Consider the following 26,641-nt stretch of genomic DNA (forward strand, 5'->3'; position numbering starts at 1 on the left):
ACAACAATAAGAGAGACTTTCCCAAAGCTGCTTATCTGATTGAGAGCAGCAAAAAAAGAAAGATGATGTTTAAATTGGACAGGTTATTGCATCTCTTGTTAGCTGATTGGTCAATACCTGCATGCTTGTGTAACCGCATATTTTATGTTTGTTTCTTTCTGTTGTTTTTTCTTTCTGTTTTTGTATTGACTTATGTATTTATTGTTCTTTAAAAAGCTGCATAGAGTAGTAAAATGAAAGTTAAGCAAAATATGAGTCGCTGGTCTTGTTACAAAATTAACTTCTTTTCTTTTTCTACACAATAGATCAATAATACAATGTCAACTTGGTGAGAATAACTTAAAGGATGTAGTATTGATTTTTATACCTGAAATTACATTTAAAGGGGCGCCTCATGGTGTAGACTGAGTGAATTATGAAACAAATTAAGAAAATCCCAAATGGCCTATTGCGTAGTGCCATTTTGCACTATTCATAATAGTGCCATCTCACTTATGAGTGCACCCATTTAGGATTTTCTTATTTGTTTCATAATACGGCTAGATTACGAGTTTTGCGTACGGGTTATAATGCTGCTTTTTCACTACCGCTGTCATTACGAGTCTTGTCAAAAAAGCTGTACCGCACACGTTTTTGTCCGTAACGCAAATTAACTTAAGCAATTTGCGTAAAGTCTTTTTTCAATGGGACTTCCATAGCGCTGATATTACAAGCTTTTTCTGGGAGGCCAAAAAGTGAGCGGTACAGCCTATCCCGCAAGATTCGTAACGCAATCTAAAGTCAGTAGTTATGAGTTTTTTTTACGCTACAAAGCTGTAGCATAAAACTCATAACTAAAGTGTTAAAAAGTACACTAACACCCATAAACTACATATTAACCCCTGAACCAAGGCCCTCCCGCATTGCAAACACTAAAATAAAAATATTAACCCCTAATCTGCCACTCCCGACATCGCCGCCACTATAATAAACATATTAACCCCTAAACCGCTGCACTCCCGCCTCGCAAACACTAGTTAAATATTATTAACCCCTAATCTGATGTCTCTAACATCACCGCAACCTACATTACAGTTATTAACCCCTAATCTGCTGCCCCCAATGTCGCCACCACTATACTAAAGTTATTAACCCCTAAACCTAAGTCTAACCCTAACCCCCCTGACTTTAATATAATTAAAATAAATCTAAATAAAAATTGCTATCATTACCTAAATAAATCCTATTTAAAACTAAATACTTACCTGTAAAATAAACCCTAAGCTAGCTACAATATAACTAATAGTTACATTGTAGCTAACTTAGGGTTTATTTTTATTTTACAGGCAAGTTTGTATTTATTTTAACTAGGTAGAATAGTTACTAAATAGTTATTAACTATTTACTAACTACCTAGCTAAAATAAATACAAATGTACCTGTAAAATAAAACCTAACCTGTCTTACACTAACACCTAACCTTACACTACAATTAAATAAATTACCTAAATTAAATAAAATTAACTAAATTACAGAAAAAACTAAACACTAAATTACACAAAATAAAAAAGAAATTATTAGATATTTAAACTAATTACACCTAATCTAATAGCCCTATCAAAATAAGAAAAGCCCCCCAAAATAAAAAAAAAACCCTAGCCTAAACTACCAATAGCCCTTAAAAGGGCCTTTTGCGGGGCATTGCCCCAAAGAAATCAGCTCTTTTACCTGTAAAAAAAGATACAAACAACCCCCCAACAGTAAAACCCACCACCCACACAACCAACCCCCCAAATAAAATCCTAACTAAAACTAAGCTCCCCATTGCCCTGAAAAGGGCATTTGGATGGGCATTGCCCTTAAAAGGGCATTTAGCTCTTTTTTCCACCCAAAACCCAGATCTAAAAATAAAACCCACCCAATAAACCCTTAAAAAAGCCTAACACTAACCCCCGAAGATCCACTTACAGTTTTGAAGACCAGACATCCATCCTCAATGAAGCCGGGAGAAGTCTTCATCCAAACGACAAGAAGTCCTCAACGAAGCTGGGAGAAGTCTTCATCCAAGCCGGCAGAAGTGGTCCTCCAGACAGGCAGAAGTTTTCATCCAGACGGCATCTTCTATCTTCATCCATCCGGCGCAGAGCGGGTCCATCTTCAAGACATCCGGCATGGAGCATCCTCTTCAATCGAAGTCTTCTTCCAGAATGAAGGTTCCTTTAAGTGACGTCATCCAAGATGGTGTCCCTTGAATTCTGATTGGCTGATAGAATTCTATCAGCCAATCGGAATTAAAGGTGAAAAAATCAATCAGCCAATAGGATTGAGCTTGCATTCTATTGGCTGATTGGAACAGCCAATAGAATGCGAGCTCAATCCTATTGACTGATTGGATCAGCCAATAGGATCGAAGCTCAATCCTATTAGCTGATTGCATCAGCCAATAGGATTTTTTCACCTTTAATTCCGATTGGCTGGAAGAAGATTTCAATTGAAGAGGATGCTCCATGCCGGATGTCTTGAAGATGGACCCGCTCCGCGCCGGATGGATGAAGATAGAAGATGCCGTCTGGATGATGACTTCTGCCCGTCTGGAGGACCACTTCTGCCGGCTTGGATGAAGATAGAAGATGCCGTCTGGATGAAGACTTCTGCCCGTCTGGAGGACCACTTCTGCCGGCTTGGATGAAGACTTCTCCCGGCTTCGTTAAGGACTTCTTGCCGCTTGGATGAAGACTTCTCCCGGCTTCATTGAGGATGGATGTTCGGTCTTCAAAACTGTAAGTGGATCTTCGGGGGTTAGTGTTAGGCTTTTTTAAGGGTTTATTAGGTGGGTTTTATTTTTAGATTAGGGTTTTGGGCAGAAAAAGAGCTAAATGCCCTTTTCAGGGCAATGCCCATCCAAATGCCCTTTTCAGGGCAATGGGGAGCATAGGTTTTTTTTAGTTAGGATTTTATTTGGGGGGTTGGTTGTGTGGGTAGTGGGTTTTACTGTAGGGGGCTGTTTGTATTTTTTTTTTACAGGTAAAAGAGCTGATTTCTTTGGGGCAATGCCCTGCAAAAGGCCCTTTTAAGGTCTATTGGTAGTTTAGTTTAGGCTAGGGTTTTTTTTATTTTGGGGGGGGCTTTTTTATTTTGATAGGGCTATTAGATTAGGTGTAATTAGTTTAAATATCTGATAATTTCTTTTTTTATTTTGTGTAATTTATTGTTTTTTTTGTAATTTAGGTAATTTTATTTAATTTAGGTAATTTATTTAATTGTTGTGTAAGGTTAGGTGTTAGTGTAAGTCAGGTTAGGTTTTATTTTACAGGTAAATTTGTATTTATTTTAGCTAGGTAGTTAGTAAATAGTTAATAACTATTTAGTAACTATTCTACCTAGTTAAAATAAATACAAACTTGCCTGTAAAATAAAAATAAACCCTAAGCTAGCTACAATGTAACTATTAGTTATATTGTAGCTAGCTTAGGGTTTATTTTACAGGTAAGTATTTAGTTTTAAATAGGATTTATTTAGGTAATGATAGTAATTTTTATTTAGATTTATTTTAATTATATTTAAGTTAGGGGGTGTTAGCGTTAGGGTTAGACTTAGGTTTAGGGGTTAATAACTTTAGTATAGTGGCGGTGATGTTGGAGGCGGCAGATTAGTGGTTAATAACTGTAATGTAGGTTGCGGCAATGTTAGGGACAGCAGATTAGGGGTTAATAATATTTAACTAGTGTTTGCGAGGCAGGAGTGCGGCGGTTTAGGGGTTATTATGTTTATTGTAGTGGCGGCGATGTCCGGAGCAACAGATTAAGGGTTAATAAGTATAATGTAGGTGTCGGCTATGTCGGGGGCGGCAGATTAGGGGTTAATAAGTGTAAAATTAGGGGTGTTTAGACCCTAGACATGTTAGGGTGTTAGGTGTAAACATAAATTTTGTTTCCCCATAGGAATCAATGGGGCTGCGTTACTGAGCTTTACACTGCTTTTTTGCAGGTGTTGCCGGCTCTCCCCATTGATGTCTATGGGTAATCGTGCACGAGCATGTAAAACCAGCTCACCGCAGCTTTCAGCAGCGCTGGTATTGGAGTGCGGTATGGAGCTCAATTTTGCTCTATGCTCACTTCTTGTCTGTTAATGTCGGGTTTTTGTAAACCTGTAATACCAGCACTGTAAGGAAGTGAGCAGTGACAATAACGTGCAAGTTAGCGCCGCACCGGTCATAACGCAAAACTCGTAATCTAGCCGATAGTCAACACCATGAGGTGCCCTTAATATATGATGTCTAACTACTGATCTTTCTTTTCACACCATTTAGCTTTGAAAAAACTAAAGTTATGCTTACCTAATTAATTTCTTTCTTTCCGGATATGGAGAGTCCATGATGTCATTAAATTACTAGTGGGAATATCACTCCTGGCGAGCAGAAGGAGGCAAAGAGCACCACAGCTAAGTTGTTAGGTGTCACTCCCCTACCCATAATCCCCAGTCATTTGACCGAAGGGAAACCAAAAAGGAATAACACAAAGGTGTAGAGGTGCCTGAGGTTTAGTAAAAAATAACTGTCTTAATAAAGGGTGGGGTCGTGGACTCTACATATCCGGAAAAAAAGAAATTTATCAGGTAAGCATAAATGTTGTTTTCTTTCCTAAGATATGGAGAGTCCACAACGTCATTCAGTTACTAGTGGGAACCAATACCCAAGCTAGAGGACACAGAATGAACAGGGAGGGAGAACAAGACAGGCAGTCCTAAACATAAGGCACCACCACTTGAAGAACCTTTCTTCCAAAAGAGGCCTCAGCCGAGGCAAAAGTATCAAATTTGGAAAATTTGGAAAAAGTATGCATAGAAGATCAAGTTGCAGCCTTGCAAATCTGTTCCACAGAAGCTTCATTTTTGAAAGCCTAAGAAGAGGAGACAGTCCTAGTGGAATAAACTGTAATTCTCTCAGGAGGTTGCTGTCCAGCAGTCTCATAAGCAAAACAAATTATACTTCTCAAGAGAAGTAGCAGTAGCTTTTTGACCCTTACGCTTTCTTGAGAAACAAACAAACAGGGCAGAAGACTGGCGAAAATCCTTAGTAGCCTGTAGGTAGAATTTTAGAGCACGCACAGCATCCAAGTTGTGCAGCCGACGTTCTTTATGAGAAGGATTGGGACAGAGAGAAGGAACAACAATTTCCTGATTAATATTTCTATCCGAAAGCACTTTAGGAAGAAACCCCAATTTAGTATAAAGAAACCGCCCTATCCGCATGAAAGATAAGGTAAGGCGAAGCACACTGCAAAGCTGAGAGTTCTGAAACTCTCCGAGCAGAAGAGATAGCAATAAGAAACAAAACCTTCCAAAATAGCAACTTAATATCTATGGAATGCATTGGCTCAAACAGAGCCTGCTGCAAAACTTTAAGAACAAGATTAAGGCTCCAAGGAGGAGCAACAGGTTTAAACACAGGCCTGATTCTGACCAGGGCCTAACAAAAAGATTGAACATCTGGCACATCCGTCAGACGCTTCTGTAACAAAATAGATAATGCAGAAATCTGACCTTTCAGAGAACTGACTGACAACCCTTTCTCCAGACCTTCCTGGAAAAAAGACAAAACTCTAGGAATCCTGACCCTACTCCAAGAGTAGCCCTTAGATTCACACCAATAAAGGTATTTACGCCATACCTTATGGTAAATTTTTCAAGTAACAGGCTTGTGAGCATGGACCATGTTCTCAATGACTGACTAAGCGTTCAATCTCCAAGCTTTCAGCTTCCGAGAAATGACATTTGGATGGAGGAATGGACCCTGAGTTAGAAGGTCCTTCCTCAGAGGCAACCTCCAGGGTGGCCGAGATTAAATCTTCACTAGGTCTGCATACCAGATCCTGCAAGGCCATGTAGGAGCTATTAGAATTACTGATGCTCTCTCCTGTTTGATACGAGCAATAATTTGTGGAAGTAACACAAACGGTGAAAACAGGAATGCTAGACCGAAATTCCAAGGAACCGCCAAAGCATCTATCAGAGTGGCCAGAAGATCTCTTGACCTTGAACCATACCTTAGAAGTTTGGCGTTCTGCCGAGACGCCATCAGATCCAACTCCGGCACCCCCCATTTGAGGGTTAATCTGGAGAACACCTCCGGATGAAATGTCTGTCTGCTCAGGAAATCCACTTCCCAGTTGTCCACTCCAGGAATGTTGATGGCAGATAGACAACAATTGTGAGCTTCTGCATACTGAATAATCCGTGCCACCTCCTTCATGGCTAAGGAACTCAGAGTTCCTCCCTGGTGGTTGATGTAAGCCACTGAGGTGATGTTGTCAGACTGAAAGCTGATAAACCGGGCTGAGGACAATTGAGGCCAAGCCACCAGAGAATTGTAAATCGCTCTCAATTCTAAGATATTTATGGGGAGAGCAGGCTCCTCCCGAGTCCATAGTCCCTGTGCCTTTAATGAGTCCCAGACTGCTCCTCAGCCTATCAGGCTGGCGTCGGTGGTCACAATCACCCAGGAATGTCTACGGAAGCATGTGCCCTGAAAAAGATGGTCCTGAGAAAGCCACCATGGGAGAGAGTCTCTTGTCGACTGGTCTAGCTCTATCCTCTGAGACAGATCCAAATGGTCTTCGTTCCATTGTCTGAGCATGCATAATTGCAGAGCTCTCGAATGGAATCGAGCAAAGGGAATGATGTTGTCATATTTTTATGACTGGCCTTGTTCTTTAAGTATTGTTTGTTCCCTCTGCTCTTGCACCTATATCGACACTCCTCTTTTCAACTTCCTATAAAGGATGAACTTACCCTTTTCTAATTGCTTGGTATTTGTGCCGCCTACTCTCAGCAGCTGCACTCAAGCTTCAAGCCATTTTCGATTCAGAATCTCTCTGAAACTACCGCTCCCAGCACCTATCGTGTGACGTCACACGCCACCGGAAGTGCATTCGACAACGACTCACTGCATAGCTACTAGCCGCAACTCGCTTCAGGCAAACTCACAACTTATAAGCGGACTTCATCCCTCACACCAACTTCGTCCTTACCGGTAAGCGACCTAACAATATCATACTCAGCAATCATTCCGGAGCTCAAATAAAATAATAAACTTTACTTGGGGAATCATTCTGGATATCATTTTAACGGTTGTAACAGGAAACTAGATGTGATAAAATAACAAGATTCTGTAACATAAACGTGGAGAACCTCGCATATGGGCTAATTTTTTCTTTGAGACGGATGACCCATTACTTTATTCACTTGAGCAATTTTTTAAGGCTATGGCACAACTCTATGACGACCCTTTTAAGCAGCTCTCAGCTGAAACAGCCATGCGCTCCCTACGCCAAAATAAGAGACAGGTCGAGGAATATATAACGGACTTTAAAAAATACTCCGCTGATACCCTCTGGAATGACTTGTCCTTGCGAAACCAATTTCGCTTGGGCTTGTCTGACGCCCTAAAGGACGAACTTGCCAGACAACCACTACCTGACACCCTTGACCAACTTATAGATCTATCTATAACCTTAGATAGACGTATTAGAGAACGACGATCTGAAAGACGTTACTCTGACACAGTACAAAAACATCCACACTCCCACAGTGCCATCCAAATCTACCACCAAGTCATCATCAGTTCCAATGGAACTTGGCTTTATAAGAGGACCCTTAACCCCACAGGAAAAACTCAGGCGTAAAGCTAACGACTTATGCATGTACTGTGGAGGATTAGATCATACCATCAGAGAATGTACCCAACTGCAACGTAAGAATGGTAAGCATAGGAAGGTACAAATATGTTTTTCCCTAAAACATTCACAAACTAACCATTGCTCTCTACCTATTCTGTTGCAGTGGGAACATCAGCGACTGCAGACCCAAGCAATACTTGATTCTGGTGCCAGCCACAATTACATTGACCTAGACTATGTACACTTAAATAAAATACCATTGCTTAAAAAGTTAAAACCAAGTCTCCTTCGTTTTGTAGATGGTAAAGAAATTTCCACTGGTCCAATAACACATCATACTATTCCACTACGCATAACCACTGATACACATCATACCGAATTTGCCACTTTTGATGTAATACCATCACCCCTTTTTCCTGTAATTTTAGGGATTCAATGGTTCAAAAAACATGATCCTACAATTATTTGGTCTAACTCAACCGTTTTATTTAATTCCTCCTATTGTAAGGACAATTGCCTCTTCCATGAACAGTTACTTCTCACGGAACCTGTCACTGACATACCATATGGCCATATATTCCCCTTGTCTGATCCTGAACTACAACATCTCAAAACTTACCTAAAAGAAAATTTAGAAAAAGGATTCATACGTCCCTCTACCTCTCCAGCAGGTGCGGGGATATTCTTTGTTAGAAACAAAGACCAATCTCTCAGACCAATCATTGACTACAGGGAACTAAACAAACGTACCATAAAAAACAGATACCCCCTACCCTTAATTCCTCAACTAATAGATAGATTAAAAGATGCATCCTTCTACACTAAATTAGACCTCAGAGGTGCCTATAATTTAGTTCGAATCAAATCAGGACATGAGTGGCTGACAGCTTTTCGTACTCGCTACGGTTTATATGAATACACGGTAATGCCTTTTGGCCTATGTAATGCCCCTGCCACTTTTCAATATTTTATCAATGATATATTCAGAGACTTACTAGATCTCTTTGTAGTCATTTACCTCGATGACATTCTGATATATTCTCCTACTCTTGAGGAGCATATAAAGCACGTGAAAATTATCCTGACACGTCTTAGAGAAAATTCTCTGTATGTGAAATTAGAAAAGTGTATTTTCCACTCAAAAAGGATCAATTTCCTGGGTTATGAAATCACCCCAGATGGTATACAAATGGAAGGTAATAAGGTAGCTGCTATCCTCAAATGGCCACCTCCGTCAACAAAGAGGGATGTTCAGAGGTTCATGGGCTTTGCTAATTTCTACCGCAAATTTGTAAAAGATTTTGCTGCCCTAACCAGACCACTAACTAACCTCACTAAAAAGGAGGGAAGGTTCATATGGAATCAAGAATTACAACAAATTTTTGACTTCTTGAAATCCGCATTCACATCAGCTCCAATTCTAAGATACCCCGATCCTAAACTCCAGTTTATTCTTGAGGTGGATGCCTCCAATTATGCACTAGGAGCTATATTGTCCCAAAGACAAACTAGCACTGAACCCCTACATCCAGTTGCTTTCTATTCCAGGGTTATGACCCCTCCTGAATTGAACTACCCGATAGGGGATAAGGAACTATTGGCAATTAAGGCTTCTATGGAACATTGGAGGCACTTACTCGAGGGTACTGAAATACCAATCTTGATATATACTGATCACAAAAATTTGGAGTACCTCAAAAGCAATCGGACTCTCTCTTCACGACAGGTACGTTGGAATTTATTCCTTGCCCGTTTTAACTATCTCATCACCTATAGACCTGCTTCTAAGAACAAAAAGGCTGATGCTCTTTCTCGCCAATTTCCTCAACCACATATACATCCTGAAGAATCTTCTCTGATCCCTCTGGAACGTTTTATAGGACTCTCTGTAACCCATGTAAAGCTTTTCAAAGATGAACAAATGAAAGATGCCACCCTACCCAAATCTGCCTTAAACCAATATCCCGATGGGTTATACTATCATCATGACAAGGTCTACGTACCCACTGTCCTTAGGGAACAAGTCTTAAGCACACTTCATAATTCACTACTAGTTGGACATCCAGGCATCAACAAGACTCAAGAACTCCTTTCTCGCTTTTTCTGGTGGCCTAATCTCTTGTCGGATACAGCCATTTTTGTGAAAACTTGTAAGGTTTGTGCTGTCTCAAAATTCTCAAGGACCTCACCTACGGGGAGATTAATACCCTTACCCACTCCGGAACGTCCTTGGTCAGAAATTGCCCTCGATTTCATTGTCGATCTACCAATTTCTAGGAAACAGAACACTATCCTAGTAGTTGTAGATCTATTCAGTAAGATGGCTCATTTCATACCCTTTCATAAACTACCTACAACTCTTGAAACGGTCACCTTGCTCCTCTCTCATGTCTTCAAGTTACATGGACTTCCTACTACTATAACCTCTGATAGAGGGACTCAGTTCACCAGCAGGCTGTGGAAGGAATTATGCCGCACTCTACGTATCACCAGCCGCCTCAGCACTTCATTTCATCCACAGACTAATGGTCAAACAGAAAGGACTAATCAATGGATTGAGCAATACCTCTGCTGTTTCATATCAGCTCGACAGGACAATTGGGTTGACCTGCTACCTTCTGCTGAGTTCGCTTTTAACAACACTTACCACAGTTCCACCAAAGCTTCACCGTTTTTTATCAACTACGGATTCCATCCCACGTTTCATTGGCAGAACTCTAGCCAAAACACCTGTCCAGTGGTGAATGAACTGGTAAACACGATTTCGGATGCTTTTTCCTTAACAACTGAAAATATAAAGCTTGCCAAGGAGAGATATAAACGTCACTATGATAAAAAACATTCACCATCCCCGGAATATCGACTGGGTGACTACGTTTGGCTTTCTACTCGTAACCTTCGTCTGCAATTTCCCTCCAAGAAACTTTCCTCCACTTACATAGGACCATTCCCCATTGCTAGAATAGTGAATGCAAATGCTGTGACTTTAACATTACCACCTCATATGAGGACTCATCCTACTTTCCATGTTTCCCTCCTCAAGCCCTATCGCACTCTCCGTCAACATTCGGTGCGAGACCTTCATCTACCTTCATTGCCTCTGCCTCCAGATGAATATGAGGTCCACAGTATCCTTGACTCCCGTCTCCTGAGAGGCTCTCTGCAATATTTGATACATTGGAAGGGTTACCCCGACTCTGAGGATTCTTGGGAACCAGCTGCTAACCTCTCAGCTCCCCGTCTCCTTGCCCAGTTTCATAGCCGCCATCCTGACCGCCCTGCTCCTGATCCCCGGAGTTGATCATTTGGCGGGGGATCCTGTCATATTTTTATGACTGGCCTTGTTCTTTAAGTATCGTTTGTTCCCTCTGCTCTTGCACCTATATCGACACTCCTCTTTTCAACTTCCTATAAAGGATGAACTTACCCTTTTCTAATTGCTTGGTATTTGTGCCGCCTACTCTCAGCAGCTGCACTCAAGCTTCAAGCCATTTTCGATTCAGAATCTCTCTGAAACTACCGCTCCCAGCACCTATCGTGTGACGTCACACGCCACCGGAAGTGCATTCGACAACGACTCACTGCATAGCTACTAGCCGCAACTCGCTTCAGGCAAACTCACAACTTATAAGCGGACTTCATCCCTCACACCAACTTCGTCCTTACCGGTAAGCGACCTAACAATATCATACTCAGCAATCATTCCGGAGCTCAAATAAAATAATAAACTTTACTTGGGGAATCATTCCGGATATCATTTTAACGGTTGTAACAGGAAACTAGATGTGATAAAATAACAAGATTCTGTAACATAATTGTCAACCTGCATTATTCTCAGAGAGTTCTCTCCTATATTTGTAAGAAAGACCTAGGATGCAGATAGACTAAGTTAGTTTACAATCAAGTACTATAGGGGTTCAATCCTCTGTATTTTTTACCTTAACCAATTACTCAATTACCGGTTAAGCTGTTTTAACCCTGTGCAAAGAAGTAATATTCTTCCATCTCAGATGTGCAAACAGCATTACCGCATATTATCTGAAAGGGGATTGTAGAGGCACTACAATTAACACATTCCTATTCCACCTGTGTGGGATGTGCTCTCCATCTCCCATCATACACATAAACTTAACCTGCAGTTGAGGTCCTTACATTCATTTCTTTCTCTCTAATTTAGGATAAGAATTAATCATTACAGATGTCCATGGAAGCGACCATCAGACCAATTACCTCCATACATTGAGCCACTGATGGCCAAACAGTAGACTGTAGAGAGAGGCAAGAGGAGAGAATTCTGGATTTCCTGACCTCTGTCAGAAAACATTTCATAGATAGGGAATCTATTATGGTCCCTAAGACAACCTCCCTTGTAGCTGGAACAAGGGAACTCTTTTCCAGATTCACTTTCCAACCGTGGGAACGTAGAAAAAAAACCAAGATCTCTGTATGAGAGTTTGCTTGTTGAACAGATGACGGCTGAACCAATATATTGTCCAGGAGTGGCGCCACTGCAATTCTCCAAGACCTAATCACCACCAAGAGAGTCCCTTCTGGGAGCTGTGGCAATGGAAGAGCGACAAACTGAAAGTGTTTGTCTAGAAAGGCAAATCTCAGGAATTTGTGATGATCCCTGTGGATGGGAACATGAAGATACGTGTCCTTCAGGTCTATGTTCATCATGAACTAACCCTCTTGGACAAAAGGAAGAATGGAATGAATGGTTTCCATTTTGAAGGATGGTACCCTGAGAAATTTGTTGAGGCACTTTAGGTCTAAAATGGGTCAAAAAGTTACCTCTTTTTTGGGTACCACAAACAGATTTGAATAAAATCCTAGACCTTGCTCCCTTACTGGAACTGGAACAATCACTCCCAGGGAGGAAAGGTCCTGAATGCAGTTCAAGAATGCCTCTCTTTTTACCTGGTTTGCAGATAATCTTGAGAGGTGGAATCTGCCCCTGGGAGGGAAAGTTTTGAATTCTATTTTGTAACCCTGAGATACTATGTACACAGCTCAAGGATCTGAGACATCTCGTCTCCTCGCTTGACAAAACAGGGAAAGTCTGCCCCCCACTTGATCTGATCCCAGACTGGGAGTGACTCTTCATGCTGACTTAGTTGAGGGTTTCTTTGATTGCTTCACCTTATTCCAAGACTGATTGGGCTTCCAAGAAGACTTGGACTGCTCCTGCTTGGAAGAGGGAGAGGAAGACTTTTGACCTTTGAAGTTATTAAAGGAACGAAAATTACTTTGACGTCCTTTGAGTCTGTCTGTTTTTGTCTTGCGGTAGAAAAGACCCTTTTCCACCCGTAATATCAGAAATTATTTCTGCCAGACGAGGTCTGAACAAGGTCTTACCCTTGTAAGGAAGTGCCAGAAGATTGGACTTAGAGGTAACATCAGCTGACCAAGATTTTAGACACAATGCCCTGCGGGCTAGGACAGTGAAGCCAGACATCTTGGCTCCCAGTCTAATAACTTGCACGTTAACATCAGAAATAAAGGAATTGGCTAGTTTGAGAGCCTTAATCCTATCTTGTATCTCCTCTAATGGAGTCTCTACTAAAATTGATTCAGACACAACATCACACCAATAAGATGCCGCACTTGCTACTTTGGAAATACAAACTGCAGGTTGCCATTGAAGACCTTGATGAACATACATCTTCTTCAAATAAGCTTCCAGCTTTTTGTCCATGGGATCCTTAAAGGAGCAGCTATCCTCTGTATGGATCGTAGTTCTCTTAGCCAGAGTAGAAATAGCTTATTCTACTTTAGGCACAGTGTGCCAAGAATCTTTAATGGAGTCAGCAATAGGAAACATCTTTTTAAATACGGGAAACGGGGAGAAAGGAATCCCTGGCTTCTCCTATTCCTGTGAAATAATCTCCATCACATGGTCTGTAACAGGAAAAACTTCCACAGAGGAAGGAACATCATAGTATTTATTAAGTTTACTAGACTTCTTAGGGTTGACAATGACAGAAGTATCGGAGTCGTCTAAAGTAGCTAATACCTCCTTTAACAGTACACAAAGGTGTTCAAGCTTAAATCTGAAGTTTACTTCTTCAGTATCAAATGAAGGAATAATACTGTCCGAATCTGAGATTTCACCCTCAGAGGCTACAGACGTATTCTCCTCATCAGACTTATGAGGGAGGGCAACTTGTGTAGCAGTAGGTGGAACAGAAACCTTACTATCTGAATGTCTAATTTTCCTCTTGCATTTTCCCAGCATAGGAAAAGCAGATAATGCAGAAGATACCGCAGAAGATACCTGTGCAGCAAAATCTGCAGGAAAATAAACTCCTCCAGGAGGCTGAGAGGAACTGCAGGGCACTGTATGTGATGCCATCGAGGCTTGGGATGTTTGAGAAGAAAGCTGTAGCATTGCCTGAACAGCATCATCCTGAGAGACATTTGGCTCAGAGGGCAACAATTTATCTTTAAATTGAAGTGTTCTAGCTAAGCATGCAGCACAGAATTGCATAGGCAAAACAATTTGTTCCTCTAGGCATAACAAGCATTTGTCAAAAGACACAGAGTCTTCCATGTCCATAATACTAAATACAAAATTCCCCAAATTGTAGAAATTTTTTAAATACACTGTCACTTTTAAAAATTTTAATACTACAGCCGCTTAAGGTTATGCAAAATTGATTGAAAATAATAAACCAATCAGGCCCCCTACACCTCAGACAGGCTAAGGTGCCTTACCGTAAGACTTATACACAATTTGGCTGCCAGAAGACTCTAAAACGCTCTGAGGTGGCGGACAGAAATCAACCTGATCGAATACAATCGGGTTGATTGACACCCCCTACTAGTGGCCAATCTGCCGGGGGCGGTATTACACCAGCAGTTCACCAGAACTACTGGTGCAATGATAAAGGCCGACAGCGTATGCTGTCGGCATTTATTGATGTGCAGCAGACATGATCCGCAATATCGGATCATGTCCGCTCGCACCATATTAAATAGGCCCCATAGTCTCAACAAACATAATGTGCCTGCCCACTGCCAAAGAGAATCCTGTATAAACGATTTTAAAAATGCCCCCATCTACTGCATATGAAATATTCTTCTGAAGTGCAAGTCTTTAAGACCTAGAAGACAAAAGCACTTACCTGCAGTCAAACTGTCCGGCAGGAAGACAGCTCACAAAGCGTAAAAGGACACATACTCCTTACAGAGACCTGTAGAAAAAGAAAGAACAGAGTAACCAACTCTGGCTTTCTGTACCATGGGCAGCATTGTGTTAGGAAACAAAGCAAGGACTACCTCACAACTTCCTAACTGCTTAAAAGTCACCAATACTCTACTGAAGAGATTGACGTGGACTCAGCTAAACCCAAATCCTTGCTTGCAGGGAAAAGTACCCAAAAAAGGAATTAATTTCTTCAGACACCAAACTTCACCTCCTCCATTGACAGAGGCAAAGAGAATAACTGGGGATTATGGGTAGGGGAATGTCACTTAACAGCTTTGCTGTGGTGCTCTTTGCCTCCTCCTGCTGGCCAGTAGTGATATTCTCATTAGTAATTGAATGACATTGTGGACGCTCCATATCTTAGGAAAGAAATAAAATGAATGCACACTATTTTTTATATATATATATATATATATATATATATATATATATATATATATATATACTGTATATATATATATATATATATATATATATATATATATATATATATATATATACACATATATATATACAGTATATATATATATATATATATATACAGGGAGTGCAGAATTATTAGGCAAGTTGTATTTTTGAGGATTAATTTTATTATTGAACAACAACCATGTTCTCAATGAACCCAAAAAACTCATTAATATCAAAGCTGAATATTTTTGGAAGTAGTTTTTAGTTTGTTTTTAGTTTTAGCTATTTTAGGGGGATATCTGTGTGTGCAGGTGACTATTACTGTGCATAATTATTAGGCAACTTAACAAAAAACAAATATATACCCATTTCAATTATTTATTTTTACCAGTGAAACCAATATAACATCTCAACATTCACAAATATACATTTCTGACATTCAAAAACAAAACAAAAACAAATCAGTGACCAATATAGCCACCTTTCTTTGCAAGGACACTCAAAAGCCTGCCATCCATGGATTCTGTCAGTGTTTTGATCTGTTCACCATCAACATTGCGTGCAGCAGCAACCACAGCCTCCCAGACACTGTTCAGAGAGGTGTACTGCTTTCCCTCCTTGTAAATCTCACATTTGATGATGGACCACAGGTTCTCAATGGGGTTCAGATCAGGTGAACAAGGAGGCCATGTCATTAGATTTTCTTCTTTTATACCCTTTCTTGCCAGCCACGCTGTGGAGTACTTGGACGCGTGTGATGGAGCATTGTCCTGCATGAAAATCATGTTTTTCTTGAAGGATGCAGACTTCTTCCTGTACCACTGCTTGAAGAAGGTGTCTTCCAGAAACTGGCAGTAGGACTGGGAGTTGAGCTTGAATCCATCCTCAACCCGAAAAGGCCCCACAAGCTCATCTTTGATGATACCAGCCCAAACCAGTACTCCACCTCCACCTTGCTGGCGTCTGAGTCGGACTGGAGCTCTCTGACCTTTACCAATCCAGCCACGGGCCCATCCATCTGGCCAATCAAGACTCACTCTCATTTCATCAGTCCATAAAACCTTAGAAAAATCAGTCTTGAGATATTTCTTGGCCCAGTCTTGACGTTTCAGCTTGTGTGTCTTGTTCAGTGGTGGTCGTCTTTCAGCCTTTCTTATCTTGGCCATGTCTCTGAGTATTGCACACCTTGTGCTTTTGGGCACTCCAGTGATGTTGCAGCTCTGAAATATGGCCAAACTGGTGGCAAGTGGCATCTTGGCAGCTGCACGCTTGACTTTTCTCAGTTCATGGGCAGTTATTTTGCGCCTTGGTTTTTCCACACGCTTCTTGCGACCCTGTTGACTATTTTGAATGAAACGCTTGATTGTTCGATGATCACGCTTCAGAAGCTTTGCAATTTTAAGAGTGCTGCATCCCTCTGCAAGATATCTCACTATTTTTGACTTTTCTGAGCCTGTCAAGTCCTTCTTTTGACCCATTTTGCCAAAGGAAAGGAAGTTGCCTAATAATTATGCACACCTGATATAGGGTGTTGATGTCATTAGACCACACCCCTTCTCATTACAGAGATGCACATCACCTAATATCCTTAATTGGTAGTAGGCTTTCGAGCCTATACAGCTTGGAGTAAGACAACATGCATAAAGAGGATGATGTGGTCAAAATACTAATTTGCCTAATAATTCTGCACTCCCTGTATATATATATATATATATATATATATATATATATATATATATATATATATATATATATATATATATATATATATGAGTAGAGTGGGTCATTTATTGTATGGTAATCCATTTGAATATCTTACTAGCAAGATGATAAGGTTATAACAAATAAAGAAGAATTTATTCAGATATTAAAATATACTTTCTTATAAAGAATTTATCAGCCGCTTTATCTTTTGAACTGATATGTAAGTCCTGTGACAAGCTTTGAGTTCTGTATTGTAAGTAAATCCTCTAGGTTATGTTCAGAAGGGATAACCCAGATTTAGTTAATCTTATTAAAAATATACCCAAAAGCTTTAAACATTGTTAATAAGCGGAGGTACTGTAGAAATTGAAGTAAGTAATGTTAATGAGTTGTTGCACAGAATTTCGGTTGGTGATAAGATGTCTGTTATTGGTATAATGAGAGGAGATACTCTAGAATAAAGGCAGTGTGGATGTGTAATAATAAAAAACATTAAAGGGACATGAAACCAAAAAAGTTTTCTTTCATTTCATTTCACACGAAGCATCTATGTGCAGCCACCAATCAGCAGCTACTGAGCCTATGTAGATATGCTTTTCAACAAAGACTATCAAAATAATTAAGCAAATTAGATAAACAATTTAAATTGGAAAGATGTTTAAAATTGCATGATCTGTCTGAATCATGAAAGAAAATAATGTGGGTTTCAGGTCCCTTTAAGAAGCGTTTCAGGGTTTCAGAATAAGCTGAAAGATGCTGAAAATGTTATCCAAGCCATCTGTCTACAGGTGTTGAATATTTCTTACATGTTGGAAAAATATTAGTAATATTTAGTAGACATATTGAAGGGACATTAAACACCAAATAAATGGTACATAGAATGATGTATTCAAAGAAAAGATTAATCTGAGAACATGTCAATGTATTTTATATAGTTTTATTAGTTGTTTAAATAGTGACAAAATAAGTGTAAACTTTTAATGCCTATAAAACAAAGGGAGCTTCCATGTTGTAACCTAGGTTACTTTTTCTGCTGTGGCCAATTAGGGACAGTTATAAATAAGTCACTAGAGAGTGCAGTCAATGACTGTGTGGAATATAACAGGTTTCTGCACTTCCATTTCTAACAGGAATTGAAATGCTCCCAATTTCAGAATGGAATTGCAGGAAAAAGGGGCAAAATAAATTCTGAAAGTATATTGTAGAGTTTTTGTATATATAGGATTTGTCATTTTATATTACCATCTCAAAGAGTTTATATTGGTGGTCTTAACTATGTGATGTAAAGGTTAAATAATTTGTCTGGTGTAAAGTGATCGGCTTTCATTTGATACTAGGTTTGCCTACTTCTTTATTTCATTTTATAAGTTAACCAAAACTCATCAGGGGCAAGATTACATATGTTTTTACACGGTTTTGACATCACATATACGGCGCCGCATATAAACGCGCCAAGTATAATTCACCCGTCGCCCGCAATTTTTACTCCCATAAGCTAACATAGAACTGTGACGCAAATCGGTATCACATATTCAGCGCAAGAACTTACGTGGTGAAAATTGAGAAATTTTACTCCATTTTCACCTCGCCACACATAGGCAGGCGCAGCAAGCCTTAAGCTGAAATTGTGAGCACCGTAACTCCCGTAATTGGCTGGAAATATTAACTAACACCTAATGAATGCGCAATATCTATCTACCTGTCAACTGCCAACCCCCACCGCAATAACTAATAAAAAATATTAACCCCTAATCCACCATTAACCCATAACCCACATCGCAATAAACCTAATAAATGTATTAACCCCTAATCCACCATTAACCCACATCGCAATAAACCTAATAAATGTATTAACCCCTAATCCGCCATTAACCCACATCGCAATAAACCTAATAAATGTATTAACCCCTAATCTACCATTAACCCACATCGCAATAAACCTAATAAATGTATTAACCCCTAATCCACCATTAACCCACAACGCAATAAACCTAATAAAACTATTAACCCCTAGTCCGCCAAACCCACACAACACAATAATCCTGATAAATCTATTAACCCCTAATCCACCAAACCCCCACAACGCAAATAACTAATTAAATTATTAAACCCCCTAAATTAACCCCAATTACCTAAATTAAAAAATACTAAGTTACAATTAAAATAAAAAAGCTAACATTACTTAAAAATAAAAAAAAACATAATTTATGCTTACCTGATAAATTCCTTTCTTCTGTAGTGTGATCAGTCCACGGGTCATCATTACTTCTGGGATATTACTCCTCCCCAACAGGAAGTGCAAGAGGATTCACCCAGCAGAGCTGCATATAGCTCCTCCCCTCTACGTCACTCCCAGTCATTCGACCAAGGACCAACGAGAAAGGAAAAGCCAAGGGTGAAGTGGTGACTGGAGTATAAATTAAAAAATATTTACCTGCCTTAAAAACAGGGCGGGCCGTGGACTGATCACACTACAGAAGAAAGGAATTTATCAGGTAAGCATAAATTATGTTTTCTTCTGTTAAGTGTGATCAGTCCACGGGTCATCATTACTTCTGGGATACCAATACCAAAGCAAAAGTACACGGATGACGGGAGGGATAGGCAGGCTCTTTATACAGAAGGAACCACTGCCTGAAGAACCTTTCTCCCAAAAATAGCCTCCGATGAAGCAAAAGTGTCAAATTTGTAAAATTTGGAAAAAGTATGAAGCGAAGACCAAGTTGCAGCCTTGCAAATCTGTTCAACAGAGGCCTCATTCTTGAAGGCCCAAGTGGAAGCCACAGCTCTAGTAGAATGAGCTGTAATTCTTTCAGGAGGCTGCTGTCCAGCAGTCTCATAAGCTAAACGAATTATGCTACGAAGCCAAAAAGAAAGAGAGGTAGCGGAAGCTTTTTGACCTCTCCTCTGCCCAGAGTAAATGACAAACAGAGAAGACGTTTGTCGAAATTCCTTAGTTGCCTGTAAGTAAAATTTTAGAGCACGGACTACATCCAGGTTGTGCAGTAGACGTTCCTTCTTTGAAGAAGGATTTGGGCATAAAGAAGGAACAACAATCTCTTGATTGATATTCCTGTTAGTAACTACCTTAGGTAAGAACCCAGGTTTAGTACGCAGGACTACCTTATCCGAATGAAAAATCAAATAAGGAGAATCACAATGTAAGGCTGATAATTCAGAGACTCTTCGAGCCGAGGAAATAGCCATTAAAAATAGAACTTTCCAAGATAACAACTTTATATCAATGGAATGAAGGGGTTCAAACGGAACGCCCTGAAAAACATTAAGAACAAGGTTTAGACTCCATGGTGGAGCAACAGTTTTAAACACAGGCTTAATCCTGGTCAAAGCCTGACAAAAAGACTGGACGTCAGGAACTTCTGACAGACGTTTGTGTAACAGAATGGACAGAGCTGAGATCTGTCCCTTTAATGAACTAGCAGATAAACCCTTTTCTAAACCTTCTTGTAGAAAAGACAATATCCTAGGAATCCTAACCTTACTCCAAGAGTAACCTTTGGATTCACACCAATATAGGTATTTACGCCATATCTTATGGTAAATCTTTCTGGTAACAGGTTTCCTAGCCTGTATTAAGGTATCAATAACTAACTCAGAAAACCCACGTCTTGATAAAATCAAGCGTTCAATTTCCAAGCAGTCAGCTTCAGAGAAGTTAGATTTTGATGTTTGAAGGGACCCTGTATCAGAAGGTCCTGTTTCAGAGGTAGAGACCAAGGTGGACAGGATGACATGTCCACCAGGTCTGCATACCAAGTCCTGCGTGGCCACGCAGGTGCTATTAGAATCACTGATGCTCTCTCTTGTTTGATTCTGGCAATCAATCGCGGAAGCAACGGGAAGGGTGGAAACACGTAAGCCATCCTGAAGTCCCAAGGTGCTGTCAGAGCATCTATCAGGACTGCTCCTGGATCCCTGGATCTGGACCCGTAACGAGGAAGCTTGGCGTTCTGTCGAGACGCCATGAGATCTATCTCTGGTTTGCCCCAACGTCGAAGTATTTGGGCAAAGACCTCCGGATGAAGTTCCCACTCCCCCGGATGAAAAGTCTGACGACTTAAGAAATCCGCCTCCCAGTTCTCCACTCCCGGGATGTGGATTGCTGACAGGTGGCAAGAGTGAGACTCTGCCCAGAGAATTATCTTTGATACTTCCATCATAGCTAGGGAGCTTCTTGTCCCTCCCTGATGGTTGATGTAAGCTACAGTCGTGATGTTGTCCGACTGAAACCTGATGAACCCCCGAGTTGTCAACTGGGGCCAAGCCAGGAGGGCATTGAGAACTGCTCTCAATTCCAGAATGTTTATTGGCAGGAGACTCTCCTCCTGACTCCATTGTCCCTGAGCCTTCAGAGAATTCCAGACGGCACCCCAACCTAGAAGGCTGGCGTCTGTTGTTACAATTGTCCAGTCTGGTCTGCTGAATGGCATCCCCCTGGACAGATGTGGCCGAGAAAGCCACCATAGAAGAGAATTTCTGGTCTCTTGATCCAGATTCAGAGAAGGGGATAAGTCTGAGTAATCCCCATTCCACTGACTTAGCATGCACAGTTGCAGTGGTCTGAGGTGTAAGCGTGCAAAGGGTACTATGTCCATTGCCGCTACCATTAAGCCGATTCCCTCCATGCATTGAGCCACTGACGGGTGTTGAATGGAATGAAGGGTGCGGCAAGCACTTTGAAGTCTTGTTAGCCTGTCCTCTGTCAGGTAAATCTTCATTTCTACAGAATCTATAAGAGTCCCCAGGAAGGGAACTCTTGTGAGTGGAACGAGTGAACTTTTCTTTTCGTTCACCTTCCATCCATGTGAACTTAGAAATGCCAGCACTAACTCTGTATGAGACTTGGCAGTTTGAAAGCTTGAAGCTTGTATCAGAATGTCGTCTAGGTATGGAGCTACCGAGATTCCCCGCGGTCTTAGTACCGCCAGAAGAGCACCCAGAACCTTTGTGAAGATTCTTGGAGCTGTAGCCAATCCGAATGGAAGAGCCACAAACTGGTAATGCCTGTCTAGGAAGGCAAACCTTAGGTACCGATAATGATCTTTGTGAATCGGTATGTGAAGGTAAGTATCTTTTAAATCTACAGTGGTCATGTACTGACCCTCTTGGATCATAGGTAAAATTGTCCGAATAGTCTCCATCTTGAACGATGGAACTCTTAGGAATTTGTTTAGGATCTTTAAGTCCAGGATTGGTCTGAAAGTTCCCTCTTTTTTGGGAACCACAAACAGATTTGAGTAAAACCCCTGTCACTGTTCCGATCGTGGAACTGGATGGATTACTCCCATTAACAAGAGCTCTTGTACGCAGCGTAGAAACGCCTCTTTCTTTGTCTGGATTGTTGACAATCTTGACAGATGAAATCTCTCTCTTGGAGGAGAGTATTTGAAGTCCAGAAGGTATCCCTGAGATATTATCTCTAGCGCCCAGGGATCCTGAACATCTCTTGCCCAAGCCTGGGCGAAGAGAGAAAGTCTGCCCCCCACTAGATCCGATCCCGGATCGGGGGCCCTCAATTCATACTGTCTTAGGGGCAGCAGCAGGTTTCCTAGTCTGCTTGCCCTTGTTCCAGGACTGGTTAGGTTTCCAGCCTTGTCTGTAGCGAGCAACAGCTCCTTCCTGTTTTGGTGCAGAGGAAGTTGATGCTGCTCCAGCTTTGAAATTACGAAAGGAACGAAAATTAGACTGTCTAGTCTTGGCTTTGGCTTTGTCCTGAGGCAGGGCATGGCCTTTACCTCCTGTAATGTCAGCGATAATCTCTTTCAACCCGGGCCCGAATAAGGTCTGCCCTTTGAAAGGTATATTAAGCAATTTAGACTTAGAAGTAACATCAGCTGACCAGGATTTTAGCCACAGCGCCCTGCGTGCCTGAATGGCGAATCCTGAATTCTTCGCCGTAAGTTTAGTAAGATGTACTACGGCCTCCGAAATGAATGAATTAGCTAGTTTAAGGACTCTAAGCCTGTCCGTAATGTCGTCCAGAGTAGCTGAACCAATGTTCTCTTCCAGAGACTCAATCCAGAATGCCGCTGCAGCCGTGATCGGCGCAATGCATGCAAGGGGTTGCAATATAAAACCTTGTTGAACAAACATTTTCTTAAGGTAACCCTCTAACTTTTTATCCATTGGATCTGAAAAAGCACAGCTATCCTCCACCGGGATAGTGGTACGCTTAGCTAAGGTAGAAACTGCTCCCTCCACCTTAGGGACCGTTTGCCATAAGTCCCTTGTGGTGGCGTCTATTGGAAACATTTTTCTAAATATCGGAGGGGGTGAGAACGGCACACCGGGTCTATCCCACTCCTTAGTAACAATTTCAGTAAGTCTCTTAGGTATAGGAAAAACCTCAGTACTCGTCGGTACCGCAAAATATTTATCCAACCTACACATTTTCTCTGGTATTGCAACTGTGTTACAATCATTCAGAGCCGCTAACACCTCCCCTAGTAATACACGGAGGTTTTCCAGTTTAAATTTAAAATTTGAAATATCTGAATCCAGTCTGTTTGGATCAGAACCGTCACCCACAGAATGAAGTTCTCCGTCCTCATGTTCTGCCACCTGTGACGCAGTGTCTGACATGGCCCTAATATTATCAGCGCACTCTGTTCTCACCCCAGAGTGATCACGCTTACCTCTTAGTTCTGGTAATTTAGCCAAAACCTCAGTCATAACAGTAGCCATATCCTGTAATGTGATTTGTAATGGCCGCCCAGATGTACTCGGCGCTACAATATCACGCACCTCCCTCTGAGCGGGAGATGTAGGTACTGACACGTGAGGCGAGTTAGTCGGCATAACTCTCCCTTCGTTGTTTGGTGAAATTTGTTCAATTTGTACAGATTGACTTTTATTTAAAGTAGCATCAATACAGTTAGTACATAAATTTCTATTGGGCTCCACTTTGGCATTGCAACAAATGACACAGGTATCATCCTCTGAATCAGACATGTTTAACACACTAGCAAATAAACTTGCAACTTGGAAATACAATTCAATTAGAATAATATTAAAACGTACTGTGCCTTTAAGAAGCACAGAAGATCTATGACAGTTGAAAATTAATAAATTGAAACAGTTATAGCCTCAATCCTTGTAAACAACACAACTTTAGCAAAGGTTTAATCCCATTAGCAAAGATAACAAATTCTGAAAGCAGGAAACAAATTACAGAATAAACGTTTTTTATCTCAGTCAAACTATAATTCTCACAGCTCTGCTGAGAGAAATTACCTCCCTCAAAATAAGTTTTGAAGACCCCTGAGCTCTGTAGAGATGAACCGGATCATGCAGGGAATACAATGAGTTGCTGACTGAAATATTTGATGCAGTAAAAGCGCCAAAAAAACGGCCCCTCCCCCTCACACACAGCAGTGAGGGAGAACAGAAACTGTCAGAAAAACAGATTAAGCAACTGCCAAGTGGAAAAATAGTGCCCAAACATTTATTCACTCAGTACCTCAGTAAATGAAAACGATTTTACATTCCAGCAAAAACGTTAAACATAATCTCTAGTTATTAAACAGCTTTATGTATTTCTTACAGTGTAATTCTAGTGAAGTACCATTCCCCAGAATACTGAAGTGTAAAGTATACATACATGACATTATATCGGTATGGCAGGATTTTCTCATCAATTCCATTGTCAGAAAATAAAAACTGCTACATACCTCTATGCAGATTCATCTGCCCGCTGTCCCCTGATCTGAAGTTTACCTCTCCTCAGATGGCCGAGAAACAGCAATATGATCTTAACTACTCCGGCTAAAATCATAACAAAAACTCTGGTAGATTCTTCTTCAAACTCTGCCAGAGAGATAATAACACACTCCGGTGCTATTTTAAAATAACAAACTTTTGATTGAAGATATAAAACTAAGTATAATCACCATAGTCCTCTCACACATCCTATCTAGTCGTTGGGTGCAAGAGAATGACTGGGAGTGACGTAGAGGGGAGGAGCTATATGCAGCTCTGCTGGGTGAATCCTCTTGCACTTCCTGTTGGGGAGGAGTAATATCCCAGAAGTAATGATGACCCGTGGACTGATCACACTTAACAGAAGAAACTAAGATTAAATTAATCTAAGATTAGGGGGTGCTTTTATTTTTTGGGGGGCTTTTTTATTTTCATAGGGATTAGATTTAATTTTTTTTATTTTTGATAATTTGGTTTATTATTTAATGTAATGTTAGACTTTTTTATTTTTTTGTAATCTTAGATTATTTTAATCTTAGTTTTTTTATTTTTAAGTAATGTTAGCTTTTTTATTTTAATTGTAACTAAGTATTTTTTAATTTAGGTAATTGGCATTAATTTAGGGGGTGTTAGGTTAGGGGTCTTTAATTTAATTCGTTATTTGCGTTGTGGGGGTTTGGCAGATTAGGGGTTAATAGATTTATTAAGGATTATTACGTTGTGTGGGTTTGGCAGATTAGGGGTTAATAGTTTAATTAGGTTTATTGCCTTGTGGGTTAATGGTGAATTAGGAGTTAATAGTTTTATTTAGTTTATTGCAATGTGGGTTAATGGTGGATTAGGGGTTAATATATTTATTAGGTAGATCACAATGTGGGTGAATGACGGATTAGGGGTTAATATATTTATTAGGTAGATTGTGATGTGGGTGAATGGTGGATTAGGGGTTAATACATTTATTAGGTAGTTTGCGATGTTGGGGTTGGCGGATTTAGGGGTTAATACATTTATTATTAGTTCCGATATGGGAGTGATGGCAGATATAGGGGTTTTCATGTGTCGGTTTATTTTTGGGAGGCATGTTAGACTTTTATGGGAGATTTAACATTTTTATTTTTTTTCTTAGGCGCCGGCAGTTTCTAACATGCCAAAAGTCACTGGCGACTCCAGAAATTTGTAGTTACGCACATTTCTGGACATTGCTAGTTTATCTGACTTACAGCACTTTATGAACTGCCGTATATGTGATTCCCCGATATGCGAGGGGAAATTATGGGCGACGCGGGTTTCAGCAGTTACGCTGAAGCCTGCGCCGCATATGTAATCTTGCCCCAGTTGTTAGGTGAACTCCCAATTTCATTTAATGTTTCGCAACTTGGTCGTTTTTACAACAAAATTAGCATCTCAGAATATGTTTCTTAGCAACACAAACTCAATGGTTTTGCACTTCCAACCTTAACTTGTGATAGAATCAGCCACAATTGATATGCAAATATATTAGTGTTTAATACACTGTTTAATTAATATTTTTGTTTAGTTAATATATTTTTCTTCAATATCATATGTATATTGTTATGATTACTTTATATCTGTCAGACTCCTGTGTTTTGTTTATATATTTTTCTTCAATATCATATTTATACCATTATTAATTCTTTATTTTTGTGTATTGCATACTCCTCCTATTCATAGGTACTTTTTATATAAATTATTAGAGTCAACATAATTCTTAAATATCCTTACCATTTTTTTAATATGTGTGTTTTACAAGTTTTAAAAATATTCCACATTTAGTAATACTAGCTGTAAAGGGCATTTTGACTCTTTGGCCTCTATTTATCAAAGTCTGGCGGACCTGATCCGACAGTGCAGATCAGGTCCGCCAGACCTCGCTAAATGTTTAAAACCTGCTTTGTAAATTTGGGCTTAAAATAATTTTAAAGTTC

The 26,641-nt window shown here is 40.3% G+C and overlaps 1 protein-coding gene across 1 annotated transcript in view; it reads right to left on the bottom strand.

Moving 5' to 3' along the window:
• The window catches only part of SLC24A1 (solute carrier family 24 member 1), a 197,455-nt gene that overhangs the window by 50,425 nt on the left and 120,389 nt on the right, over window positions 1-26,641 (bottom strand). The gene's annotated exons all lie outside the window — the stretch shown is intronic.

Source organism: Bombina bombina, chromosome 6, assembly GCF_027579735.1.
Source record: "Bombina bombina isolate aBomBom1 chromosome 6, aBomBom1.pri, whole genome shotgun sequence".
Taxonomy (NCBI): domain Eukaryota; kingdom Metazoa; phylum Chordata; class Amphibia; order Anura; family Bombinatoridae; genus Bombina; species Bombina bombina.